At 35.5% G+C, this 16,031-nt stretch overlaps 1 protein-coding gene across 1 annotated transcript in view; it reads right to left on the reverse strand.

The window, feature by feature from the left end:
• Window positions 1–16,031, reverse strand: part of ARHGAP24 (Rho GTPase activating protein 24) — a 415,611-nt gene that overhangs the window by 201,009 nt on the left and 198,571 nt on the right. The gene's annotated exons all lie outside the window — the stretch shown is intronic.

Genomic DNA, 16,031 nt, shown 5'->3' on the forward strand with positions numbered 1-16,031 from the left:
CTTGGTAAATTTAAGAAAATCGAAATTGTATCAAGTATCTTTTCCAACCACAACGCTATGAGAAGAGATATCAGTTACAGGAAAAGATCTGTAAAAAATACAAACACGTGGAGGCTAAACAATACACTACTTAATAACGAAGTGATCACTGAAGAAGTCAAAGAGGAAATCAAAACATACATAGAAACAAATGACAATGGAGACACGATGACCCAAAATCTATGGGATGCACAAAAGCAGTTCTATGATGGAAGTTTATAGCAATACAATCCTACCTTAAGAAACAGGAAACATCTTGAATAAACAACCTAACCTTGCACCTAAAGCAATTAGAGAAAGAAGAACAAAAAAACCCCAAAGTTAGCAGAAGGAAAGAAATCATAAAAATCATATCAGAAATAAATGAAAAAGAAATGAAGGAAATGATAGCAAATATCAATAAAACTGATAGCTGGTTCTTTGAGAAGATAAAAAAATTGATAAACCATTAGCCAGACTCATCAAGAAAACAAGGGAGAAGACTCAAATCAATAGAATTAGAAATGAAAAAGGAGAAGTAACAACTGACACTGCAGAAATACAAAAGATCATGAGAGATTACTACAAGCAACTCTATGCCAATAAAATGAACAACCTGGAAGAAATGGACAAATTCTTAGAAATGCACAACCTGCCGAGACTGAATCAGGAAGAAATAGAAAATATGAACAGACCAATCACAAGCACTGAAATTGAAACTGTGATTAAAAATCTTCCAACAAACAAAAGCCCAGGACCAGATGGCTTCACAGGCGAATTCTATGAAACGTTTAGAGAAGAGCTAACACCTACCCTCCTCAAACTCTTCCAAAATATAGCAGGGGGAGGAACACTCCCAAACCCATTCTATGAGGCCACCATCATCCTGATACCAAAACCAGACAAGGATGTCACAAAGAAAGAAAACTACAGGCCAATATCACTGATGAACGTAGATGCAAAAATCCTCAACAAAATACTAGCAAACAGAATCCAGCAGCACATTAAAAGGATCATACACCATGATCAAGTGGGGTTTATCCCAGGAATGCAAGGATTCTTCAATATGCACAAATCAATCAACGTGATACACCATATTAACAAATTGAAGGAGAAAAACCATATGATCATCTCAATAGATGCAGAGAAAGCTTTCGACAAAATTCAACACCCATTTATGATAAAAACCCTGCAGAAAGTAGGCATAGAGGGAACGTTCCTCAACATAATAAAGGCCATATATGACAAACCCACAGCCAACATCATCCTCAATGGTGAAAAACTGAAAGCATTTCCACTAAGATCAGGAAAAAGACAAGGTTGCTCACTCTCACCACTCTTATTCAACATAGTTTTGGAAATGTTAGCCACAGCAATCAGAGAAGAAAATGAAATAAAAGGAATCCAAATCGGAAAAGAAGAAGTAAAGCTGTCACTGTTTGCAGATGACATGATACTATACATAGAGAATCCTAAAGATGCTACCAGAAAACTACTAGAGCTAATCAATGAATTTGGTAAAGTAGCAGGATACAAAATTAATGTTCAGAAATCTCTGGCATTCCTGTACATTAATGATTAAAAATCTGAAAGTGAAATCAAGAAAGCACTCCCATTTACCATTGCAACAAAAAGAATAAAACATCTGGGAATAAACCTACCTAAGAAGACAAAAGACCTGTATGCAGAAAATTATAAGACACTGATGAAAGAAATTAAAGATGATACAAATAGATGGAGAGATATACCATGTTCTTTGATTGGAAGAATCCACATTGTGAAAATGACTCTACTACCCAAAGCAATCTACAGATTCAATGCAATCCCTATCAAACTACCCCTGGCATTTTTCACAGAAGTAGAACAAAAAATTTCACAATTTGTATGGAAACACAAAAGACCCCGAATAGCCAAAGCAATGTTGAGAACAGAAAATGGAGCTCGAGGAATCAGGCTGCCTGACTTCAGACTATACTACAAAGCTACAGTAATCAAGACAGTATGGTACTGGCACAAAAACAGAAAGATAGATCAATGGAACAAGACAGAAAGCCCAGAGATAAATCCATGCACATATGTTCACCTTATCTTTGATAAAGGAGGCAGGAATGTACAGTGGAGAAAGGATAGCCTCTTAAATAAGTAGTGCTGGGAAAACTGGACAGGTACATGTAAAAGTATGAGATTAGATCACTCCCTAACACCATACACAAAAATAAGCTCAAAATGGATTAAAAACCTAAATGAAAGGCCAGAAACTATCACACTCTTAGAGGAAAACATAAGCAGAACACTCTATGACATAAATCACAGCAAGATCCTTTTTGACCCACCTCCTAGAGAAATGCAAATAAAAACAAAAATAAATGGGACCTAATGAAACTTCAAAGCTTTTGCACAGCAAAGGAAACCATAACCAAGACCAAAAGACAACCCTCAGAATGGGAGAAAGTATTTTCAAATGAAGCAACTGGCAAAGGATTAATCTCCAAAATTTACAAGCAGCTCATGCAGCTCAATAACAAAAGAACAAACAATCCAATCCAAAAATGGGCAGAAGACCTAAATAGACATTTCTCCAAAGAAAATATACTGATTGCCAAAAAACACATGAAAGAATGCTCTACATCATTAATCATTAGAGAAATGCAAATCAAAACTACCATGAGATATCATCTCATACCAGTCAGAATGGCCATCATCAAAAAATATACAAACAATAAATGCTGGAGAGGTTGTGGAGAAAAGGGAACACTCTTGCACTGTTGGTGGGAATGTAAATTGATACAGCCACTGTGGAGAACAGTATGGAGGTTCCTTAAAAAACTACAAATAAAAAAAAAAAATAACTACAAATAGAACTACCATATGACCAAGCAATCCTACTGAGAAAACCATAATTCAAAAAGAGTCACGTACCAAAATGTTCATTGCAGCTCTATTTACAATAGCCCGGAGATGGAAACAACCTAAGTGTCCATCATTGGATGAATGGATAAAGAAGATGTGGCACATATATACTGGAATATTACTCCCGTATTCCATAATAATGGAATATTACTCAGCCATAAAAAGAAACGACATTGAGCTATTTGTAATGAGGTGGATAGACCTAGAGTCTGTCATACAGAGTGAAGTAAGTCAGAAAAAGAAAGACAAATACCATATGCTAACACATGTATATGGAATTTAAGAAATAAAAAATGTCGTGAAGAACCTAGGGGTAAGACAGGAATAAAGACACAGACCTACTAGAGAATGGACTTGAGGATATGGGGAGGGGGAAGGGTGAGCTGTGACAAAGCGAGAGAGAGGCATGGACATATATACGCTACCAAACGTAAAGTAGATAGCTAGTGGGAAGCAGCCGCATAGCACAGGGAGATCAGCTCGGTGCTTTGTGACCACCTAGAGGGTGGGATAAGGAGGGTGGGAGGGAGAGAGATGCAAGAGGGAAGAGATATGGGAACATATGTATATGTATAACTGATTCACTTTGTTATAAAGCAGAAACTAACACACCATTGTAAAGCAATTATACTCCAATAAAGATGTAAAAAAAAAAAAAAGAGCATGACCCACAAACAATAAATGCCAAAAAAAAAAAAAAAAAAAGAACAAAAACAACAACAAAAATGCTTCCTCCCCAGAAAAAGAATTTCCTGACCACTCTGGCTCACCATCTTCCCCACCACATACACTTACTCTCTCTACCTCATTTCCCTATTTCGGTTTCTCTTTATAGCACTTATCACTATCCAAAATTGTCTTTGGTTCTTTTTTACTTATTCATTAATTTCATTAGTTAGTTTAAATATGTTTACTTTATGTCCTCTAGAATAAGTTTTATACCATCAGAAATGTATCAGTACTTATAAATAAGATCAGAAACATAAGATTTAGGCTTTTAAAACCTCATTATTCTCAGTGTTCAGAACAGTATCAACTATAATATAGGTCTTTGATAAATATTTCTTGAATGTATTATTTATATTCCTGCCTGGGTTACTACTCTTCAGTCAACAATCATCTAACCCAAGTCCATAAGCATGAGACAAAGACTAATCCACCTTTACAAATGACAGAACCCTGCAAATCTCCTTGTGGCTCAGCAGCTAGGCATCCTGGAAATAAAGAAAGAGCCCCTGTTGGGCTCTAGGCATGTAGTTGTATCTACACAATGGGCCTTTAAACCCTTGAATTTTCTTAACACAAAGGCCAGAATGTCTCCTTGACTTGCCAGAATATCCTTCATGGATATATGCACCTAACTAGGTATGGGGTTTTTTTTGCTGGAAGGTCCTAAGAGCTTCCAGATATCTCCTTTGTCTTCTGAACTCTACAGTAATTGCACTTATTAAAATAGCAGATATCCTAATTCTATCCTTTTCAGGCGGTTTCAAGAAACTGCTCTCAGCTGCCAACTGTTCAGGAGCAGAAGTTAAATCCTTGCATTTACAACATATGTTTTTTAAATGAAAAGGGGGAAGACTAAATAATTTTAGAGAGGTGAGCTCTCAGATAATTTCATCTCCCATCTCAGTTCTCCTCCACACTGATTCAGAGCTCTCCAGTGAGCTGTAAATTAGATTTCCTCTCCTGTCTCATGTCCTACTGCTTCCTAATTACCTGTTTTAGTGAGTCAGCCTTTCTGGGTCCTGGGACTCAGATGTATTGTGGGTGATGTGACTGGCTAAACACACTCTGGGTCCAGTTACATCAGAAAGGTGTTTTGTGATGGCAGGCAAAGAGAGGGCGATCCTTTGTTTGCAAGAGAATGATTCTTCCCAGGCACCACAGCATCTGTCCCCCTAGGACACCCTGGTAGAGGAAATTTCTTGCTTGAACACTGTTGCCACTCAGTGGCAAATAATATCATTTTAAATTGTTATGGAAAAAAGTGCCCTTTTCTTATGGTACTGACTAAATATTAATTTAAGTACATAGGTGCCATCTATTTAGTCAATAAATCAAAGCTGCAAATAGTTTTTGATTGCCTTCTATAGACAGGGCCTTGTGCTCAGTCATGAGAGCTGTATAATTATTCCTTGCTATATCATGGGATAATAATATTTCTTTATCCAGAATACAAAATTTCCTAGGAATATAAGGTGTAAGTTTCTTCTTTCATCCCCTCCTTTCTTCTTCTCTTCCCTTCTTTCCTTCCTTCAATTTATTGAAGCCCACATTTATTGAGTTCATATAATGTGCAATGTTTGAGTATAAAGAAAAATACGAAATCCAGTATGGGGAGAGACTTACATTTTGGAGGTGGAAGAAGTCTACACACTTGGGAAATCAGCATAAAATTATAGGAGAGCACATTAGAGTAGCATGGAATCAAGAAGGGAGGTGACCGAAGAAGGCTTCCTTGAGGAGATGAAACCAAAACACATTTTGAATGCAGAAGGAAAGGAAAAAGACTAACATTCCAGGCAGGAGACAGGACATACTTGGGCCACTTCAAGTAGTTCTACAGAGATGGAATGTAGAACAAATGACAGACTAATAGATAAAATATGCAGGAAGAAATATAGGCAAAAGCCAGAGTCAGGAATTGGGGTTTTATCCTGAAGGCAATGGGTAGCTACAGAAGGATTTTAAACATGGGATATTTTGTTTTTAGAATGTTAAGTGGAGAAAGAATTTAGGAAAAAGTGATCTAAAGGACTACTTAAGAGGATCTTTCTTTATCCAGTTAAAACATTGTGATGGTCTGGAATTAGGCAGTAGGGATAGAAAGACAGAGATGGCCTCAAAAGATATTTAAATTGTTCCATAGGTAGGAAGATGTAGGAAAGGCAAACTTACTTCCAAAATTTCCATAAAATCATTACATAAAAATGTATACAGTATTAGAATTGCATGAAAATGTAGTAAATCCTCATTACATAAAAGACACTTTTCATAAGTTCTCTCCATTTACAGAATAGGAAGCTGAGGCACGCAGCTTGAAAGAGTGATAGCAGAATTTGAAATCATGTCCATGTGGCCACAAAGCCCATATTCTTTACACTAAATTTTCTGCCCCTTTTAGGAGATCATAGATTTTTAAACTTGGGTGATTAGGCTTGAAGAGATTGGAATATAATTTGGCAGGATCTTAAAAGATTTCTTAGGAAGAACTGTTTAGGTTTTTCTAGGTATAAGCGTGTTCAGATTTGAGACCCAACACACAAACAATTGTATTTGCATTGTTTCTACAGAACTATATGTTTTTCTCCCTGCAAAGCACAAACCCTTCATCAAATTCCTCTTGATAACCTAATCATTTTAAGCCTAAAAGATCTATTCACACTCTATACAAGGATAGTCAGTTGAAACCAAAATGAAAGTGGACTTGGCAGATATCCTAGTTTAATCAAGTCAAATATTGAGTTTTGAGTAGAATGGAGTTTGAAAGACAAATCAGTTTCAATGAATCTAGGAAGGGAACAGGTAAAACTCTTAAGACATTGAAAACAGAAAGGGGCAGACAGCTCAAACAGGAAAAAAAAATGCTGAGATTTGCTTTAAAGTTGGAGTAGGAAAATTCCTTCTCTAGCATATTTTACATCCACTGTAGGTAGGATAACCATATATTTCACTATCCAAAACTTGACTCTTTGAGAATAAAAGGAGGCACTCATTAATTACAATGGGATAGCAGATAAAAACCAGGACTCTTACAGACAAACCTGGATATACACCACCCTACCTAGAGGTTGGCATTAAACCTGCCTTTCAGATGATGATAGTATCAAAACTGAGGTCAGAGGTTTTAGAGTAACTGGCTCCTAAAGCGAGGCAAGATTTTTAAAAAGTGAAGGATTTTTACACAACTTGGACAAGGAGTACAATATATATAAAACAGCCAGATCAACTGAACCATTTGGGATATATTAATCATTTCAGTTCCATAGTATATTTTATTAAAAAATTATATGGAACAATGAAAAGTGACACCTCATTATAAGAGAGTCACAGACAACAAGTATATAGTGTCTAGTCTCCCATATAAAGTGATGAATTCACATAAACATTTTGGCTATAAAATATAAGGATCTTAGTTTAGATGAGTGCCCCTAGATATTTTGATTATTTAATAAGCACAGGCTTATTTTTCAATGCATTAACCATCAGTGAGTCAATATGGATAAACACCAAACTCAGTCAAATCTCAATTCACTCTCCTGCTCCACTCCTGGATTTTTTTCTTAGATGAAGATATCCTTCCTTATATGGCAAAGTTCCTTACTAAGCTGCACAAAAGGAAGAATGGGCATAGCGTGGGAAGCTAACATTCCCAGGTACAGACAGGAGATATCAGTCACAACCAATTAGTTTTCCAACCTTGGTTCTGTCAGCAATTAGCTGTGTGACCTTGGACAAAACACTTCACTGGGGCTTAGTTTTTGCCTATACAAAATGAGAGGATTTAGTTAGAGTACCGTGGAGGTTCTTTCCGATGTGAAGTTCAACTATTCTCTGAGGTAATTATCTCCCATATGTTTTAAATATGTTTAAGGTTTATTTATCTATGAGGACTGGGAAGATATCTGCTGTATGTATCATAAGGAAATTAAAACAGCCAGTTATTGAAAAAACAACTGCAATGGTAACACCAATGTTGAGTTTTTTAAGATTCCCAAGAATGAAAATGTAGGCAGTAGGGACACATTTTATTTTTCGGTGTATAATAGGAGGACTGTTAGTATTTTCTTATGGGAAGAGTCATCAGATATATTGCCAAACCACATTGTGCTTAATAATTTTTAAATATTAAACTTCTTTGGGATCCCCAAACACACTGAGGATCAAGCTTCCTGAGTTTATACAGAAAAAAAGATTTCCCTCAGAAGTGTAGAGCTGCTTCCTGACTTTGTCATTTCTCACAAGAAAAGAATGAATCCGCATTTACAAGACAGAGTGTTGAAAATGAATAGAGGAGGTGCCTCCCTGGGCTGTAGTCTTTGACAAGTTCCTAGATACATAAGCATGGTTCAAAAAATAATAAAAACAAAGTGCCCATCAATCCTGTGCTATTGGATCTCAGGCTTCAATGCCACCAAATACAAGGAAGTCAGACTTTTTCCTCATATTATTTTGATTCCTTTTCAATGCAGAAGTAACATATTTCCTTATAAACAATACAAACAGTAATGAAGATAAATATAATGTAAAATTTATTGTTCCTACCATCTCGATTCTATCCTATTCTTAAGGATTAACCATTGTCAACAGTTTGTTGTGCATCCACCCAGATTATCTGTCCATCCATCCATCTACATCTGTTCACATACACGTATATTTACACACATACATGTATATGTATATCCACAAATCTGTTTTTCAAAAGAAAACATTATCTTTATTTACCCCAATTTTTGGAAGTTACAAATTTGTTTAACTTTAGAGACAAGCAAGTAAGCATAATAACAAATGTGTCTTCTTTTGTCGTCATAAAATCTCTTTCCTCTATCCTTAATACCTTGGACTCATCTACAAAACTTCTCAGGTGGCTAATAAAAATAAATGCAATATTTTACTGTCAGTCAAAAAGCTTAACAAAATGACTACCTAATAAATGTTTACTGATTTGAATGAATGAATGAATCACACCAAGGACCCTAATCTCATCAATGTGGCAGAAGCTTCCAGGAAATAGTCACATGTGAATTGACTTCCCTAGTATCCATTCCTCTTTTTATCAGGTGTTCAAGAATTGCTTATTTGAATATCTCTTAAGGATTGCTTTTGTGTGAAGATGTGTCTGTTTCAAATCTGAATACTGTATGTTTCTTCATCACTATATGGCAACTAATCAATAAAAAGTCTTACTTGAATAGATCCGTCTCCTTCATCAAAAATTGGCCCTTGCAGTGTTTCCTCCATCATTTTAATCAACACATTGTTGGGTCTATTAATCCCAGCATTTGAGATTAAGAGATGTCAATGCATATTTCCCACAGTTCTAGGGGAAAAAAGCACTCCCATAGGCCAGTTTAGCCAGCAGTTATTGAAATGGTAAGATAATTACTAGCAGTTTTAGCTTATCCAGAAAATAATTTTATTTTTCTTTGAAATTTTATTCAGTATATTCTTTATGTTTTCATCCTGGAAACTATCAAGTCCCTGGGTCTTGCAATAAACTTCAACATTGATTTCTTTCTTGATATTATTCAATGAGTCTATCATTATCTATGTTAGTAATACTTTCCTATGAAAGAATATATATTTCAGGAGATATCATTGGACTTTGCTGGTGAAATGTTAAAGTGTTTTTATTCTTCAAACTCCATTTGTTATTGACAAGTAGATGACATGTAAAGATATGAGTAGATGAGATAGTCAGAAGAGTGAGTGTACTTAGAAAAGATGAACAAGGATGGAGACGTGTGGCACTCCACTGAAGTGTTAGAAGTATTGGTAGTGTGTGTGTGTGTGTGTGTGTGTGTGTGTGTGTGTAGTTTATAAACACATGACCAAGACATACATGCACTGGGATACACCATTCAGTGAAAAACTTTGGAGATGCCCTTTTCTACTCGGAGAGATGTGGTACAGAAATAGTTGTGCAAAGGTGGAAGGGCTATAATACAGATGAATCATCATTAGATGTTTGTAACTTTTTATTTTGGCATAATTGCAAACTTACAGAAAGATTCGAAGAATACTACAAACAAAACCCAAACACCCTCTACCCAGATTTACCAATTTCCATCTATCAATCTATGTATAGGCATATCATTTTTTTTCTGAATCACTGAGAGTAAGTTGGAGACAATGTATACCTTTAGCAGTACACAGTGTGTACTTCCTAAGAGCAAGGATATTTTGTTACATTGCTACAGTATAATTCTCAAAATTATGAAATTTAACATTGATAAAATATTATTATCTAACCCACAGTCCATATTCAAATTTGTAAATTATCCCACTAATGTCCTTTAGAGCTATTATTTCTCCATTTCAGGATCCAGTCCATCGTCACGCATTGCATTTAGTTTTCTTTTTCTATAGACTCCTTTAATCTGGAACATTTCCTCAATCTTTCTTTGTCTTTATTGATCTTGAAATTTTTAAGGGTACAGCAAATTATTTTATAGACTGTCTCTCAGTTTGTATTTGCCTAACATTTCCTCAGGATTAGATTCAGGTTATACGTTTTTAGCAGAAATGCCAGGAAAGTGATGTTGGGTCCTTCTCATTGCATTATTATCAAGAGGCATGTGACATCAGATTGCCCTGAAATTGATGAACTTAACTTTGATCCATTTTCTTATCATATTCTCACCCAGCAGTTTTTAGCATCCATTGGTTACTTGTATATTTATTAGCTGTCATTTTATTGTATAATAAAAAAGAGTTTTCCTGTCACAACCATTTTTATTTATTTATTTATTTATATTAAAAGAAACTCATGGGTTTTTATTTTATTCAATTGGTTAAAACCAATTATTTTATTATCTACTTTAATATTGAAATTATTTCAAATTTGGCCAGTGAGAGCCCCTTCAGTCTGGCTCCTGTGTCCTTTTGTTATGTCACTATCATTCTTTGAGCACATTCTTATTTCTGGGGCAACGAGATGTTTCAGGCTTAGCTGTACTTTCCCTGTCCCAGACTAAAATCAGTTTTCTCACCTTGATTTATCTTAATGGAGAACAGCATTTAGGAACCAAGTGCTGAACACTCATACATTCCTTCTAGACCCTCTCACCAGACAGAGCTAGGAAAAAAATTTTAAGATATATATGCACACACACAGAATATATCTTTTATTCGTTTAATCATATATTTCAAGTTCTCACAATATAATTGGATGCTCAGATTTTAAAATATGGGCTATTATTACTTATACTTTCTTCCATCTCCTCTCCCACCTTTCCCTACATTTTAATTATACATAAATATTCCAAAAATAATAAGAATGATATAATAATACCTGCTTTCTCTTCTATAACTCTATTTTTACCAGGTATTTAATCTTAGTCCTATAGTTAAATTAAGTCAGTGTTACTGTGAGAATCTTATCACACATTCCTATTCTTGAGTTTTTGATTTTGATTCATTCTTGATTTCACGAAGTTTACATTTGAGTCATTTTTTTCAGGAAGGCATAGATAGGTATTGTATCACAGAGAATATGTTTCTACAGCAGCTTGCTAGATATATTTTCATTGGTAAATGATACCAATGAAAATTATTATCCTCCAGTGTCTTCTGGCACTCAGAATTGCTGTGAAGAAGTCTGAGGTAAGCCTGTTTTCTTTTGTTCTGTTTTCCCCTTTCTATGCGACTTGATTTTATCATCTGGGTGCCAGTGGAATTTTTCTTTTCCTTGATGCTAGATAACAGGATATGTCCACATATCCTGTTTTATGTCAGTTTGATGGGCCCATTTAATTTGCAGATCCAGGTATGCTTTTAATTTTACTTTTTTCTTTCATTGTGTCTTTAAATATTTTTCCTTTCCATTTAATGGCTTTTGCGCTTCAGAGATACCCATTCTTGTCTATCATTTTTTTGCTAATTATTCTAATTTCTGTCTCCCACCTGCTTTCACTACAATTATTTCAAGTATTTCTTTCATGCCGGTGATCTCATCGCGGTTCTTTCTTGATGCTAATTTGCTTGTTAGATTTATGAAGGTCTTTTTTAAATTTCTCAATTTGCCTCCTCAGCTCTGAAGAAAATAAATACTTTCTCTGGTTTTATCACTCTGTCTTTGAGCACACATCTATGGAATTCCTGGTCTTCTTTAGATAATGCATTTTTTAAAATAATACATAGCATTGGGTACTTGTGGAAGACTTTGGATTTCTATCTCATTTTTGTCTTAGGTATTTTTTCAATCTGTATTTGACAGGCTATTCTCATTTGTTTTCTGCTTTCTTTGTTTTTAATTATTTTATTTTTTATTGTTATTCTTTTGCTACAGTATGTTTGCAGGTCGTCATGCCAATTCATTTCACTTTGCTCATGGTTAACAAAGCAGCCACATCTAAACAGTCTCTTTTCTCTGGGACTGTGAGTGTGAAACTCTTTGACACCCTTCCCACCTTGCAAGAACACTGTTTATCTTTCCTTCAAAGCAAAGACATCGGCACATTTTTTTAGAAGTCAGTATGTTTTTTGGCAGTACCCTCAAAATGTCTTAGGATTTTCAAGTTTAGAGCACTTCCTTTCCTCAACAGTCACTTCCAAGGGCCAAGTTATAAACAAAAGTTGATAATATAAGCATTGTAGCATTATATATACAAACATGTACTGTATTCTCCAGTTCACACATCAGAGGATCATTTGCCAAAAAAAAAAAAAAAAAAGATAATAGAAATTTAATTCCTACCAAGAATGTCATAGTTCGGGAAGAGCCTTTCTTTCTCTCCACAGTCATATTTGACATTTGTTAACATCAGCTAGAAATAAGTTACTACTGCCACGACTAAAATATAATACTGAAATTTGGAAACATGTTTTCTTTCTTCTTTAATAACTTGCCCCTCTTTGCAGTCTATTGGCTGAAGAGCAGATGCCATTTTTCTTCTCTCAGGTACTCTGGTTGGTTTTGTTACTGTTGAGATGCTCTAAGTCTCCAGTGCTTTTGGTATATACAGATAAGCCTTCTTCCTCTTCTACAGAAAGGCAGAAACTATTGTATTCTCACAGCATGTAATGAAGATGATGAAGCATTCACATGGTGTGTTTATGTATCACGTGTGTTTATGTATCCTGGTCACATAATATATGCATTACAAACACACATAAAAAATTCTAAAAAACACATATCTACATGGAAATGGACAGTTGGGAGCAGTGCAACCTAGAGAAATAGTTAAATTCATTCAAAACCAAAACATTAAAGTATTACTACCTGAGACTTAAGCTGGTAAGGATAAACACACCATTTAAAACTATTTATTAAACATCAAAGTTGTAAGAAAGTTTTTGTTTGATGTTGAGAAGCAGAAAAAGGCAAGTCCACCCCTTACAGTTTGTTTTTCTCAAGTTAGAGCTAATGAATGACTTTAGTGATGTCTTGTTTAGTGGGAAGCGCTTAGCATAAGTGGGAGATTTTATATTTCCTCTTATTTATGCTTTCTTCCTGGGAGATTTTTCTTCTGCTTTTTACATGTTGTGCTTCTTTGTTTGTGGTCCCTGGTCACTCAGGGACAAGTGCACACTCTGCCAGTAGACACAGGGCTGTGCACGGCTGAACTTATTCTTAACAACATATGACCACCTGGGGATCGACCTAAAAACGCAGATTCTGATTCTGGCCTGAGGGAGCTGGTGGAGACATGAGAAGCTGATATTCTTACAAGTTCCCATTGATACTGCTGGCCAGAGAGTTACACTTTGAGTGGCAAGAATCTGCACACCACTGATTTAAAAAGAATAACTCTGTTTTAAGGACCTAGAGACACTGCAGGGGCCAAGGAACAAGGAGTTCTTTCAGTGTGTTAAACTGCACCCCAGACGTTTAAGTGAGTGCAATCAATTCCAAAATCGTCTTCCAATATTTTTATTATTCTCTCCTTACCCATCTTTTCTTTCTTTCTTTCTTTCCCTCCCTTCCTCCCTTCCTTCCTTCCTTCTTTCCTTCCTTCCGTCTTTATTTACTTCTCCGATTCCCAGTCCCCAGACTCTTCTCCACTTCCTTCTTCTATATATAAAAGGACAGATGAATCACAATATTCAGAATTAGGAAGTGGGGACATTATTTTGATGGATTTTCCCTCCCGGGCTTTAAGTATTTTGATTTTGCATTATCACTGTTGATGTTATTTTAGGCTGAAAACAGATTACAAAGAACAAAACATCTGACTCAACAGTAAAGTGCAGCAAATCAACATTTTTATGTTTGCACAAACTGTAATCCGTAATTCATAAGGGTAGAAAAAAAACAATTTTATACTGACAGAGAAAAAGTCAACTCCAAACTAAAAACAACCCCATGGTATTGACTGTAAATTTATTTCTGCTCTGTTCTCAACTTTTCATCACCAAAGGGCTTCACATGGTACATGAGATTTCATGTTTTAAAAGAGAGTGTCCACTGATTTTTTTAAAATGTACTGTCCATTTGAAAATTTGGTCTCTGTCTTTGACACCTAGAATTAGATAAATTTTCAGTTTTCATGATAAGCAACCATATCCATTCTTACTACCCATTCCCACAATCGTTCATAGTTATTTTACTAAATTTTGTCCCTCTGAAACTACAAATACATAATAATTGTGAAACTTAATATATTTTCTTAATATATAAGAAGCTTGCTAATAAAAAACAGTAGATGCCCACAGTGCTTTATTTAAATTACTATTGTGTTTGGGGACATAAGGGAATATGAAAACACTCTTACCCTTAAGAATTTTTCTATTCCTCCCTCAAATATCTTTGAACCTTAGTAAATCTTTTTTTTTTTTCTGTTTTTTAATCCATTAATTTATTTTTTGGCTGCGTTGGGTCTTTGTTGCTGTGCACGGGCTTTCTCTAGTTGCGGCGCTCGGGCTTCTCATTGCGGTGACTTCTTTTGTTGTGGAGCACAGGCTCTAGGCACGCGGGCTCAATAGTTGTGGTTTGCGGGCTCTAGAGTGCAGGCTCGGTAGTTGTGGCGCATGGGCTTTGTTGCTCCATGGCATGTGGGACCTTCCCGGACCAGGGCTCAAACCCTTGTCCCCTACCTTGGCAGGCGTATTCTTAACCACTGAGCCACCGGAAGTCCCCTTAGTAAATCTTTTGATTCATTTTCTTCTAGTGCTTATTTGCTAAACATTAATTACTCATTCTGAATCCATAGATCACACTTACATGCTATGAACTTAGTCTGCAAATCAATCAAACTTCATAATTCCACTCAAATGCATGTTCTAATATTCCAGGCACTATACAATCCAACTCATATACCATAAAAATAATTATTCTCAAATTGGTCTCACCAAATTAAGTTAAAAACTGCTAAACTTCTTTTTTTTTACAATGTATAGTGTATTCAACTTAAGAGTTGACTTTCATTTAAACATTAGCTCAGGAATTAAAACTTAATGTTTGATTCCTATGTGCATTCATTAAAAGTCCAAACAAATACTCTATTTTTATGGTATGCAAGAAGATGCAGATTAAACCTTTCAAAGACAATCAGCCATTTGGGCCAAAATGCAAAAATTTCTAGGTCTTCCCCATGATAACATATGCCTTTCACAGGGCAACAATTAAGTGTACCTGGTTTGTTTAAATGTAAACACATGTAGGAGTAGTGTAGGCTTTCTGAATTGAAAAGTACTAACTAACAAGGAGCAGTATAATGAGTGATCCTTGAGAATAAAATAACAGAAAAGAGGATGCACTTATGCCACACCAGAATTGCTAATACAAAAGCCTCCATCCTTATAGCATACAGAAAGTACTCTTTCACTGAAACAGCTTTCTGTGTATACAGCAAAAGAACAGAAGTAAGAAAATGTCCTTGGTTTCTCCTCTGTTAGCTGATGGTAAAAAACAATTACTTCGGGGGTTGCAGAAAAGGAGAGGAATGTACCTCTCTTGTTTCTGTAAACAGCTCGACACTAACAAAATCTCAGATCTTGCTTCTCAATCAATACCAAGCTCTGTGCTTAAAAGAGCGGCATCAAACCAGGGTTTCATCTGGTTAATGATATCAGTAAAGGTTATCTCTATACAGAATGAAAAGGTCACTAATCAAATTGCAGTGCCTCCCTCACATTATTGTTGCTTAGGAATGTGTTTCATTGATTGTTTAAGTATCCCTGCATAGCATCTCCTCTCTTTTAATGCATTGATTATTGCAGGGGAGAACTAATATAAAATGTTGCCTCGTAAAGCCCTCACATCATAGTAAATAGAAAAGTGGATTTCTTCAGCATATCTATGATAATGCTCTAATATAAAGTGTGAGGAGGTACAAATTAAAGGAAAGCTGGAGAAAAGAATATTTGGCTTAGAGTTTCTTGGCAGGGAAAAAACCCCCCAAAATACCATCATTAAATTTTTCAAGAAACCCTTGAAA

The sequence above is a fragment of the Phocoena phocoena genome, chromosome 5 (genome assembly GCF_963924675.1).
Source record: "Phocoena phocoena chromosome 5, mPhoPho1.1, whole genome shotgun sequence".
Classification (NCBI taxonomy): Eukaryota; Metazoa; Chordata; class Mammalia; order Artiodactyla; family Phocoenidae; genus Phocoena; species Phocoena phocoena.